The following is a 13,903-nucleotide window of genomic DNA, read 5'->3' as shown; positions in this document are numbered from 1 at the left end:
GAAGTCACAGTGTTTGCAGGAGTTTGTTTTGGTCATTGGCTCATTTGTTTGTGTATTTATTTATGCTCATATTTATGAGCATTACCTTGAGATGCTGTAAATGAACTGAAGACAAGGACTGCTTTCTTCACAACCTTGCACAAAAAAAGGAGTTCACCAAGAGTTTGCTAAACACACAAAGGAAGGAGGATTTAGAGATACCTGTATACAAAGCTCACAGCACAGGCGCTAGGTGGAAAAGACAGCCACACTCCCTCAGGCTGCCAAATGAACTTCCTGAGCTTCCGTGCAACAGAAGAGCTGCTTGAACTACGTCCATGGGGGTCTGTTTCTCTACATACCACCAGGACATCATTATAACGCCACATACGACTCACCTGGCCCAGCTACTCCTGAGGACACCATTATAATGAGTCTCCCTGTGTGATTTTGCAAGGATTATTTTTTAAGAAGCTTAGAGTTCATTACAGACATTATCCTGCAAATTCTCCAAGCACCCAGAGAAGTATTTTAATGTATTTATTCCTCTTTTCCAAGTCCCAGCCACAGAGAAGAGCTTTGCCTGAGAGGAGAGGTCACCCTTTGCAGACTGGTGCATAATTATATTCCCAGTTAAATTAATCCAAATGATGATCTGGGTGACCCAGACCTGAAACATGATTTTTCTAGGTATCACTTTTTTGGTCTGAGTTTTCAAGACTGCTCACACTTCCCATTTTATTTTATTTTTATTTTTATGTGTAGAGAGCACATTAGTGATTCTTAATTTAATGCTTCGCTGCTTGCTAGGAGTCTAAATACCAGTTATTTTTATATTGCATTAATGCAGTATTATTTGGCTAAAAACATGCTTCTTGGTTGTCTTTTCTCCATCTTTTGCTCCTGGCTTCTCATTTTCCTGTCCTCTTCATGCCATCTCCCCTAACTTTTCTCTGGCAGGGCCCTCATCCCCTGAATCAAGCTGGTCTACTGGTCCTCAGGCTCACTGCACAAGGAGTCATTCATCAAGAGTCAAGACATGTTTAGGAAGAAGCACCATCAACCCACCAGACTGAAGTTGAAAGCCCAGCCCCACATGTATGCCCTGTGAGAGCCCACAGCCCCTTTAGCAGATGACGACATGGGTGTAATGTGTATAGGGAATGATTCTGTTCTCTGCATGGACTAAGGCCTTTAGCCCCCATAGCCATCCAGTGAGGCAGGTGCTACCATGATCTCCACTTTTGCAAGAAATGGATGCAGAGACTAACTCCTCAAGGGAAACATCCAAAAGCTGAAGAGTGGAGTTAAAACCAAAATGAGTCCAGGCTGACCTAAGGATCTTTGATGAATCCAGAAATCAGAAGACATGAAGTTTATTGTCCCTCATCCTCCTTCCATGGCCAGGGCCTGGGCCTGGTCTGAGCAGTGAAGAGGAGTAGACTAAGGCTCATATCTTGCTGAGCCTGTGGGTGGAAGCTGTAGGTCTCAGAGGTCATGTATGGCTGCAAGAACCACACCACTGAGGCTTAAATGAATAAGGCTTGCTTTTGTCTTGTAACAACAAGTCAACAGGTCATCAGTCCAGGGCCAGGAAGGTGTCTAGACTATTCTGTGGAGACTTGGACATCATTTCTCTGTCTCACAAAATAAGCCTATCTCTGTGGGTCAAGGAAACGACAGCTTTCCAGACGTTTCTATGAGGTAGGATCCTATACATGTGTTATTGACCAGAAGTTTGTTACATTAAACCATCCATATTTGCAATGGAGCCTGAAAATGTCATTTTTTAGTTATATGTGAATATATACCCATGATTAAAGTCTTTAAGTAGGGAAGAAGAGAAAATAAATGCTGGATGGGCAAATACTAGTATCTGTCATGGGGGTGTGTGTGAGAATGAAGTCACAAGATTAGGAGGAAAAATGATGTAAATTAAAAACATGTATCCCTGTTGTACCTTCTTATAGGCATTTCAAATTTGAATTATTTGTAATGTATTAGTAATCCAAACCAATAAATTGAATTAAAGAGATACGAGGTTGATATTCATCCTAGGTAGATGACAGAAGCAAATAAAAATCTCCCTATAAGAAAATACTTGCAACCAAGCACTTCAGAATTCTTTAGATTAAGATCCATCAGTACAAGTTACAATTTAAAAATATAACACACACACACACACACAAATTCAACATGAACACAAATCAGCAAGAAAAAATAGTAAAGGACTTCAGATGTTTGAATATTCATATACTTAATATAAAGTGGTTATTTTAAAAATTTTTGGAGAAATAATCCCTCTTTAAGAGGAATTAAAAACAAGAATATATTTGGAAAAGGATTTAAAAAAACTAAAAATAATACTATCATTGAAGTGAAAAAAAAATTTTGTGGATGCTCAGAAAATTAGACAGAGCTGAAGGTAAGATAGGCACCTAGAAAGCAGCTGGGGAAGACATTGCCTAGAATGCAGCCAAGAGAGAAAGTTACAAGAAACCCAACAGAAGACATGAAAGTGACGTGAGTGTGTCTAACACATTTGATGAGACTTCTAGAAAATGACAGAACACAGGGCAGAATGGTATTGAGAAAAAGACAAAAAGTGTCACAGAGTTGATAAGTATTCACTCAGATTTATAGCAAAATCCAAGCAGGATCAATAAAACAGAATTCTACCCCCAGAGATGTGCTGGTAACACTGTAGAATCCTGAAGACAAATAATAGATGTTAAAAAAAATCCAAAGGCAAAAGAAAATGTTGAATCCAATGTTTGGCTTTCTAACAGATCAACTAAGTTCGTAAAAGTTTAGCTGGATGAAGCAAGAAAAGACAGAAATTACTGCAATCAGCAACAAAGAGGAGAAATTGCTACTGACCTTTTAGAATCTTTTAAAAAAGATTTTATTTATTTATTCATGAGAGAGAGAGAGAGAGTGAGAGAGAGAGAGAGAGAGGCAGAGATATAGGCAGAGGGAGAAGCAGGCTCCATGCAAGGAGCCTGATGTGGGACTCGATCCCGGATCCTGGGATCAGGACTTGAGCCAAAGACAGACGCTCAACCCCTGAGCCATCTGGGCTGCCCAACCTTTTAGAATTTAATAGGGGACACCTGGGGTGGCTCAGCTGGTTAGGCATCTGACTCTTGATTTCAGCTCAAGTCAAGATCTCGGGGTCATGAGATCAAGTCCTGCATCGAGGTGTGTTCAGAGGGGAGTCTGCTTGTCCCTCTCCCTCTGCTCCTCTCCCAGCCCCCTTTTCTTTCTTTTCTTTCTTTCTTTCTTTCTTTCTTTCTTTCTTTCTTTCTTTCTTTCTTTCTTTCATAAATAAATAAATAAATAAATAAATAAATAATAAATAAAATCTTTTAAAAATAATTTAAAAGTATATAGGAAAATATTATGAACATTTTATCTTAACATTTTAGACAGCTTAGGTAAAGGTGGAAAATTCTCAGAAAGATATTAAAGTTGACTCAAAAAAATAGACAATTTGAACAGATATAGAACAACCCGAGAAGTTAATTCCATCATTAAAATACAATACCTTGATTAAAAAAATAAAAGCTCAAGTGAATTTACACATCAGTTTTATAAAATAATGAAAGAAGAAATGAATTCTGTTCAAATGCTTTCAGAAAAAGGATAGAACACTCACCCTTTTGAGTCAGTATTTACCACACACTGAAGTCATACAAACACATGACAAAAAACCAAAACAAACTATAAACCAATATCCCAAATGTCTACAGATTCAAAAATTGTTAACGTGGTATTATCAAGTTAAATCCAACAACATAGTCCAAGTGGGGATTATCCCAGGAATGCTCAGTTGGTTTAAATCCAAACATCATCTTAAGCGTTCTCAACACACACAAAAAGGTAATTATGTGAGGTGAGGGATACATTAGTGAGCTTGATTGAGTTAATCATTATACAAGATATACTTATATCAAAACACTTCATTGTACACCTTAAATTCAGACAATTTTATTTTGTTAATGATATCACCTTAAAGCTGAATTTTTAAATAAAATAATCAAATAATGTAACATACATTAATGGAGTAGAGGGCAAAGAGACATGATGTCTAACAGATGCAGGAAAAGTATTTCACAAAATCCAGCACCACCCATGGCAAGAGCTCCCAGCAAACTAGGAGTAGAAGGGACTACTTGATGAGAGGCAGTCACGGAAAACGTACGGCTAACATCATCCATGGTTGTCAATCAAAAGGTTTCCCACCAAATCAGAAAAAAACCAAAGATGTCCAGTGCCACCACTTCCACTCAATGTTGTGTAAGTGATTCTGATCACTCACCTTTATTAGTGCCTTTATTCACGGATAATGTGATGCTGTATGAAGACAATTCTAAGATATACACAATATAAGCAAACAGAAAAATGATGGATTAGAGGTTGCTTTACACAAGGGTAATATGTAGAAATCTGTTGTATTTCTATATCCCAATGGCAAACACTCCAAAAATGAGATGAAGAAAACAGTTCCATTCACAACAGTGACAAAAGGGTAAAACACACGGCAATAAATTTTAAAACCACAGCAATATAAAGTCCTGGACCTGCGTATTAAAAACGACAGCATTCTGCATAGAAAAATCAAAGAAATTCACCTAAATGGAGAGATATCCAGTTTTCACAGTTTTCATGGACTGGAAAAGTCAGTATTGCTGAGACTGCAGTTCTCTGGGAGGTGCCCTGTAGCATAAACGAGATTCCTGTTGAAATCTCAGCAGGACGCTTTGGTTGAAATTAAGGAGCTGATTCTAAAGTGTATTTGGAGTACAAAGGACTTCGGATATCCAGAATGACTTTGAAAAAGAAGCAATGGGAGGCCTGGGTGGCTCAACAGTTGAGCATCTGCCTTAGGCCCAGGGTGTGATCCTGGGGTCCTGGGATTGAGTCCCACGTCAGGCTCCTTGCATGGGGCCTGCTTCTCCCTCTGCCTGTGTCTCTGCCTCTCTCTGTGTGTCTTTCATGAATAAATAAATAAAATCTTTTAAAAAAAAAAAAGTAGCAGCAAAGGTCAGGCTTATACCCTGCCTGGCTTCAGGACTCACAGTAACAGTAGGGCAGTCGGGGCAGTGGGATTGACAGAAGCCCAAATGTCAGATCCTAAATTACTCTACAGGAGAGGTCCTGTGACCTTGCAACTGGCAAATACTTCTTTGATACCACCCCAAAGGCGTGATGCGTAAATGGGAATTGGTCTTCATAAAAATGGAATGCCCCTGCTCCTCAGAATGCACCGTTAGGTATACAGAAAGACAAACCACAGGGGGGGAGGAAAGGTTTGCAGATCACATATCCAATAAGGTGTCTGATCCCAGAGTATTAAAAGGACGCTTAGACTCCAACAGTGAGAGAAACAACCCAGATAAAAAGGAGCAAAAGTAGGCGTTTCATGGAATCGATGTGTGGGTAGCTAGGAAGCACTTCAGCTGTTTTCACCCCACAGCTACAAGCCAGCGTGGCCCTCCTCAACACTTCGCATCTACACAGTGTGCATTCAGCATACACCTACTACACATGCTTGATTTTAAGTCTCTATGTGGTGGTTAGTTTTATGTATCAATGGGGCCATGGGATGCCCAGGTATTTAAACATTATTCTGGGTGTTTCTGGGTGAGATTAGCATTTGAATCTGGAGACTGAGTAAGGCAGATGGTGCTTGCCAGTGTGGGTGGGCCGCACCTGATCTGGTGACTGATGAACTGAAACAAAAAGGCTGAGAACAAGAGAATTCTCTCTCTCTCCCTCCCTGACTGCCACAGAGCTGGGACAGGGGTCTTTCCCTGCCTCTGAACGTGGGCTCAGACTAGAAATTCCATTATTGGGCCTGCAGGCTCTCAGGCCTTCAGACTCAGAGGAGGACTGCCCCCACAGCTCTGCTGGGTCTCCAGCCTGATCCAGAGTGTGACACATTCCTTGCCACAGAGGAATCCCTCCCTCCTACCCATCCTCTGGAGAACTCCTGAAATGCCATCCACCCCTTGAGCAAACCTTGAGGAAGAGCACTGACATGTGGTCCTTGAGTGTAGATGCAGCAGCCCTCCCTGGGTGATACAACCCTGAGCACGTGGCTCATTCTGCTGAGTCCACAGCAAGAACATATCCACACACGTCTGTCCATCTATACCCTGTGTCAGCCAACACTCGCTGGTGTTCATCCAACAGTCTGTTTGCAGATCCCATCTCCTCTCCAGCTCTGCACTTTGGCACAAACAGGAGGCAAAGATGACAAAGCGCCTCAGGGGTGGGCAGTTGGCTTGCTATCCCGGGGAGCAGCCCGCCCCCAGAATTACAAAGACCGAGTGACTTCCCCCGCCTCTGGCTGGGGGACTTCTGTGCACAAGACTAAGTGCTGGGCAAGGGTGGTGATGCTGTCCTAACACAGGAGTGTGACGACAACTCTTTAGAAGCAAAAAATACTTCTTTGAGATGTTCAAGTGTACTTTGGAGTTAATTTCGCTCTTAAGACTCCCAGCCAGAAATCTGCCCCAGAAACACAGCGCTGGGTGGCTTGCTCCCCACTGCTAGTACAGCTGTTAATTATTTTCTCTTCCATTATTTTGAGAAGCCAACAGGGCAGTTGGGGGATTAAAATCAGCACAAACTCTTAAAGCCAAGCGGAGAGAAAAAGAAGCAGACCTTCCATTTGCACCTCTGAGACTCAACAACTGGGCTTTGTCTTGACCATTAAGCTGCTTGGTCCTCGGGCCCGTCGACAGGTCAGGCTCCCCACCTCTCCAGCACCTTGCTTCTTGAAATAAAATAAACTCTAAAACAAGCTGGTGGACAGGCAATGACCCTCCGGCCCCGGCAGGTCTGCAGCGCCCCTGAAGGGCCCTGCGTGGCAGGCAAGACGGATGCCAGGATTTCCCAGCTGGGTCCCGCTCGGGCCTACAGTGGTGTTGGTCACCGGCACCTGCTCTGGGCCGGGAAGGTGATGGGACAGCCTATTCGCTATGGTGGCAGTGCGACTTCAGATGTCCTCGCCCCACATGGCTGTGAGGCTCCTGGAGTAGCCATGGGCCCTAGTGTGAATTGGACGTCCTCCAACCCCAGTCCTGACCCCGTGACCTCCGGCCCAGGCCCTTCCCTGCTGGGACTCGCCTCCGTGTCGTTGTGCAAGGGGCCAGGTGGGGCCAGGCAGGATGGGCTTCCTTGAGCCTGGCTGACCTGAGCTGTACCCCACCCCTCTTGGCTGCATCTGGTCACCTTTCCCGAGTCAGTGTGGCCAGGCCCTGGCGGGGTGATGGGGAGCCTGGGACTGCAGCACACCTCCTCCGACAGGCCTTCCCAGCCTCTGCCTCCAGCCCTCAGCCTGCGGTGGTGCTGCCCGTGGGCTCTGCTGACCTCTCCTCTGATCAGGAAACGCTGCCTCGGTTCAAACGTTCCCTTTCCCCTGCATCTTCTCAGCGGACGGCCCACCTGAGCTCAGCGCTCTTGTCAGCAGAGAGATGATCATTTCAAAGGCAGTTGTTTATCTCATCAAGTGCCCCCCTCAGTGCCCGTCACCCAGCTGGGTGCTACGCTATATGTTGGCAAATTGAACTCCAAAAAAAAAAAAAAGGTTGTTTATAAGAACCCCCTGTAGCACGTGGGGTGATCATGCCGTCCCTCCCTCCTCCCGTCTGGACTCTGCTGTGCCGTCTGAACTCATCTGGCCGCTTCCAGGCTCACCATCTCCAGTGCAGCTCTGAGGATGGAATATCCTCCTGGGGAAACCCGGACTGCCCCCCAGTCCCTCCAGGAGGAAGACCTCCCGCCAGAGCTCCTGGGTTCTTCTCTCGGCTCCAGCTGCCAGCAGAGCTGACCTCCCGGGAGTTGCTGGAGCACAGCCCTCGCCTGGGTGACCTCCCAGGAATCCCCTGGATCCGGACTGTGCAGCGGCTTCCCAAGCCCTGACCTGCCAGTACACTGCCAATCCCTTGGGGCTGAGCTTGGTGGGTTGGCGGGGGGGGGGGGGGGGGGGGGGGTTGGTTCCCCACTCCTCCAAGGCTGCCACGCTGTGTACGCAACTGGCCACACTGTGCGGTGCTCTTCTGGAGCACTTTCCCTCTCCCCCCAACTAGATTATAAATACTCAAGGTTGACGTCTCCAGTTTATTCATCTTTATAATCCCACAGTGTCTCTCAACGGACTCTCAATAAATAACTGCTAAATGCAACTGAAACCCGGCTGCTGCACAAAGGCAAACGTCTCTCCTCTGGGGCAATGCATCCACACGGTCATTTACCCCAATTTAGTGGCCACTGTCACAGGTCACTGGTTCATCAGGAAGAGTAAGGGGCTTCTGTGGGACATGGGGATGTGTGAACTGACTCAAGTTCATGAATTCCTGGTTCCGTTTGTGTTCAGGCACAAGCTCATTGAAGTTGGGGCTGAGGTAATGGACGGATTATTTTCGGAGGCCTCTGGAAGGAGAGGGTTGAAAAGCTCACTTGCTGACGGTCTGTGCTAAATTATATTCCTCTCATGGCTCCCCGTCCACGCGCCATAATTGTATATTCAAAGCAAATGCATTATTTAAACAATAATATACTCTCTATTAGTTCCTTGCTTTGGGTTAATGGTTGGCTAAAGCAATTATAGGGCCCCAGGGAGGGACTTGCAGAAGAGCAACCAAGATGTACCGCCGATAATATGTGCCTCTTCTTTATTGCAGTAATTAAAGATTTTTATATAGTGTACTAAGGGATTGCAAGAACGTTAAGGATGCTGTAATGATGCACACATTTCTCCTGTGCTAGTGTAGGAAACAGCACAAGATGGACAGGGCTGAGCTGTGGGTACCTGACACCGCTTGCCCCTTTTGTGAGCATCCCCTAAAAGGACATGCAAGCAGTGCTGTGATCATTCATGAGAATTAGCTTCCAGGTAGGGTGCAAAAAGCAGGACTAGCGGGCTGGCATAGGATCCACTCCTGTGGCACTTACCTAAAATGCTGGTCCATATGCACAATCAAAATAGGATCTAGTGACAGTGATGTTGGGTGGTTGTTAATACGAAAGTAAAATCACCAAGGCCATGATAGTAGCCATAGGGAGCTTATTTCTAATGAGTCTGGTGCAAAGCGACCATGCCAGTCCTTGGGCACGGGTGTCTCTTTTCCCTGCTCAAACCCAGACCCTGACCCCTCATCCTGTCTCACCAGTCCCCTACCTTCCTTCCTGACCCCACCTGCACCTTCCTCTCTTCCACCTCCAATCGTCCAGTGTTCTCCATGTGAGCACACCTGTTTGTCTCACCTTGGTCCTTTTTGGCGCCTGCCCAGACCACCCCTGACCTGGAACTTCCTCCCAGTTCTCAGCCTGACCCCAACTCATGGACCCCACTGTGCTTCAGTTTCCCCTGGTACTGGTCTCTCTGTGCTCCCCAGGGGTGTTGGTGGCTGAGCCAGTGAGACAGCCCAGGTGTCCTGCCAGACAATAGTCTTTCCCAGAACACATCCCTTGATTCTCAAGTAAAGAAGTTGATATTTAATGGAGCTTGAATCCATCCTCATGCCCTCAAGTCTGTGAGATTCTGGCATTGATTCTGACATCATTTCCTTAATAATAATGTGGAAGATGCACCTTTGGCGGCCCCCATTGAGTAACGCCTTTGCACAATCGCTTTCCTTGACTGTGGGTGAAATCTTCAACTTGCTTTTAACCAACCGCATGGGAGAAGAGTGGAAGGATGTCACTCCCATGAGTAGGCTACACTGCAGAAGACTCCCCCTTAGAGACCGTAGGACAGAGACCCACGTGGCTTCGAAGACACAGGCTGCCTTACAGCAAGACACTTCTCGTTCCCGGCCGACAACCAGCAGGAGGACGGGCATGTCAGCCCCACAAGTGCAAGAAGATGATTCCCTAGTGACTGGACTTGGAAGCATGTCCTCCAGGTGGGTCTCCGTCTCCTGTGAGCCTGTGGACTGGCCACCATCTGGATTGCAGCTTGGTGAGATCAGGAATGAGAGATTTTGGATAAACCACCCTCAAACTTACGATCCACGGAAGTTGTGAGACGCTCAATGGGCATTGTTTTGAGCCTCCAAGTTTGCAGTAACTCTTACACAGCAGAGAAAGGGAACATGGATCCATGGAGAAGGTCAGGGAGCAAGGCCTAGCACCGGCACCCAGGTTCAAGTCCCACTCCTCCACATATAGCTGCAGCGCATGCTTGGTGCTTTGGAGGATGTCCCTGGTCCGTCTGGCATAAGCAGTAACAGTACCCGCCCTGACTGTGCCATGAGGAACAAATGAATTTTTAAAAGGCACACATGTTATAAGCACTGAAGAAATGCTAGCTGCCAATACCTGCATGGACAAGAGATATATCCTAATAACCATTTTCAATGTTGACTTGGAAAAATGCACATGCTTGAACTCTCACAGATGACTTGATGTGACCTTGTTCATCGCGTTGAGATTTAGGCTAAGTATTGTGCAAACACTATTTAAAAATTCTTCCTTGCCTTCTAGTTTATAATTTAAAAGAGATAACACTGAAGCAAATACACAGATGAAAACATAAAACAAATGTGTAAACTTTGTGCAAACATAGGACATAATTAAAGATAACGCTTTTTGCTGTGTGTCTTGGGTAGTATTTCTTGAACTTGGAAGACGAAGAGTAAGTAGGTTTTCGTATTTGTTCAGGGATGACTTAGTGGTTCTGGCTGTAGCAGGCTGATGGGGGAAGGTGGTCCCAAGGGGAGGAGAGACATCCTGTGAGACCTCGGTGCTTCGCTGGACTCAGGGACAGAGGATGGGGACAGCAAGCAGCTGTGGGAATGGCTGTCCCCAGTGGGATGGTAGTGATAGAGTCCATGGTGTGTCACTGACGTTGCAAGTGATAAGTACATGATGGTGCTACTGACCAAAGAGAAGAAAACAGACCAAAGTCAAATCCTGAGCAGGACGTCAGGGGCTTACTTTCTTCTAGGAGAACCAGTAGGCAGAGTGGCCATGGCATGTTGGGAAGACATCTTCAACGTCTAGTCTGAGAACCCTGCTCAGCGTGCCCTGGGCTACGAGCAGCATCAAGCCGGGTGGGAAAACCATCTTCTCCTTTTATTGTTTTTGGTACATTTTTAAAAAAATTTCATTGTTACAATAAGACACATCCTTCATCTATTGCTCTGGGATGGAATTCATATCTGTGAAGGCATCACACTTTGCTTGCTCACCTGCATCCTCCCACTTGGCTTGTGTTCTTGTGGGAATAAGCTGACCCAGGCCAGCACCTGACTGCAACGACCTTCCCAGGAGGAGTCGGGAAACCGCATTCTCTGGTACTTCCCAGGCATACATGATGTGGAGAGAAACGTAAAAGCACAACAGAGGATTCTGTGGTAGCCATGATTCCAGACTCTGGATCCCATTCCAGACTCATGATCCCAGCCTTGCTGCTAACCAGTGAGGTGGGGGACTTTGGGTGGGGACCTGGAATTGGCATTTTTAGGAATTCCCCAAGTATTCTATCGAGCAGCAAATGCTAAGAGCCAGATTCGAATATTCTTATCAAAAGGGTGTCATCAGGGGCACCTGGGGGCTCAGTCCATTAGGTGTCCCACTCTTGATTTCGGCTCAGGCCATGACATCAGGATCATGGGATGCACTCATGCATTGGGCTCCATGCTGGGCGCAGAGCCTGCTTGAGATTCTCTCCCTCTCCCTCTGCCCCTCTGCTGCTCACACTCTCTCTTTCTTTCAAATAAATAACTCAATCTTTTTTAAAGAGATCTCATCCAAATCCATACAGTTCTAGTTATACAACCTTACCCTGAAAATTCCAACTTTTATCCACAAGGTATGCATGACGGTGAAGCGCACATAGGGGGCAGCTTTAAAGGACTTTAAATCGAAACTGTACCAACTTTATAAAGGAGGAGCAACCACATATAGAGATAACTCTCACACCTGATGCAATGATACTTGACAGTCTGTGATAGTTTTGTGAATGGAGAAATAAAATAACAGAGTGATGGCTTATTTTATTTTGTAATTAAGTGTTGTTTTTTTTTAATAAAGACTTTGGGAAAATTAATCTGATTATGTATAAACAGTAGAAATAAAACACCATAGTCTATTTCTTTAACATTTTAATATCAAATAATATGTTTTAGGTTGTCGAAAATTAATTTTAATTTATATATACCCTTGAAAACAAAATAGAAATTCAGGTTTATGAAATAAGTAATATTTTCCCCAATACCAAGATGTTAGTATGTATCTAGCACCACCTGATGATGGAGTAAAAAAACTCAACAGCATTCACGAGAGCTGATAGTTACCACCAACTGTCTGTCTGTGGGGCGTGATGTCAGGTGAGCCACAGGCGTCAACCAAGTCAGACACAGCGGGAAGAACCCTGACCACTGGGTCAAGGCTGGGCCTCTAACCTCTTCGACCTCAGCTCTGGCCCAAGATCAACAGCGCCAACAGCACGAGCCTCTCCTGAGAGCTGGTGAGACACATCCCGCGTGCACACACCGAAGCCACATCACCATCTCAGCTCACCTCCGTCTCCTGTCTGCACATCCGGGTGTCTGTGGACATGTTTGCTCTAAACCACTCCAGGGCTTCTCTTCTGCTTTATAATAAAAATATACAATTAAATACACAAAGCACATTTATGACAAGGCATCCCTCGCATTTGTGTAGGGCTTTGGAGTTCAAGCAATGTGCCCTTTATTAGCATGTATTTCAAGGAGGTTTGGGGAAACTGAGGCTCATCCTTGTGCCAGAGTCCATTCATAAGGGCAAATCCTTTGTGAAAGGTCTCTGTTCCCCATCTGTGTACAAACAGGGGTGACCGAGCCAAGCCCAAGTCAGTGACAGTGGATTAGGAGTCCTATCATACAGTCAGGGTGGGCGTCACCCCATTGACTGTCACCCAGAAACATGCACATTGTCAGTGCGCCACTGGACGTGACCGTACTGAAAGGACGACAGCTTCTTTCCAAATGGCTACTTGCTGGGAATGTCCTGTAATTCAGCATTTATTACCTACGGAAACCCTTAGTCTTTGCACGCTTTCCTCAAGAACTTCGAAAGTCAGGCTATCCTCAAAAGAGACGCTTCTGGACTGACTGTGTTTCGGATCGTCCTCCTGCTAGTCCAGCCTCCGCAGCGCAGCCACGCTGTGCCCTGATGATTTCCCGCCAGTGAGCCATTACCTCGTCGATCGGAGACCTTAACCTTCTGGGCAATTTGCTGACCACCGCAGGTTAATCGTGGTTCTCAATTACTTCTGCTGTTTGAACAAGATTACTTGGCATTTAGAAGATATTTTGTTTCCCCATTTCTGCCTCCCTCCTTCCAGGCCTCGGGTTATTCTTGATTGTATCCTTCCAGCATCCCAGGCACTTGGACCCTGTACGACGGCCTCCGAGATGCACCTGCAATTGCGCGCTGAATCCATCCACTCTGTCACCAGGCACTTACTTCCATCCCTGAGAGAGGGACGTGGCACAGAAGCTCCATGGAGATGCAGGTGCGTGCTCCTCCTTCCCAGCCTGGTGCAGAGGGACAGAGATGGGGGTGGTGGGCAGACAGCGTGAGAAACACCAGGCGGGGCTCCTGGTCCCCCACTCTGAGCACTTGTCCAACGAGGAAAAAAGGAAACAGGCTTGTAGAAGTCCAAGTGTCTAAGTCTGTCAGGTGAAAAGGGCTGCTGGCATCCTCTTGACTAAGTTGAGGAAACAGGAACGCTGGCTGCCCTGTCCCCACAATGACCGTGGTGGCCACTCCAGCCTCACAGGAGTGTGATGGGATCATCAGAATGTCATGGCCTCCTGTGACGAGTGCAGGTGCACACACACACACACACACACACACACAGGTGCCCATGCACTCTAGCACACGTGTGAGTGAGCCTGCACATGTGCAGGAGTGCCCACGAGAG

Source organism: Canis lupus, chromosome 34, assembly GCF_003254725.2.
Source record: "Canis lupus dingo isolate Sandy chromosome 34, ASM325472v2, whole genome shotgun sequence".
NCBI classification, from domain to species: domain Eukaryota; kingdom Metazoa; phylum Chordata; class Mammalia; order Carnivora; family Canidae; genus Canis; species Canis lupus.
The sequence above is the reverse complement of the archived record's forward strand: the minus strand, read 5'-3'. Positions refer to the sequence as shown.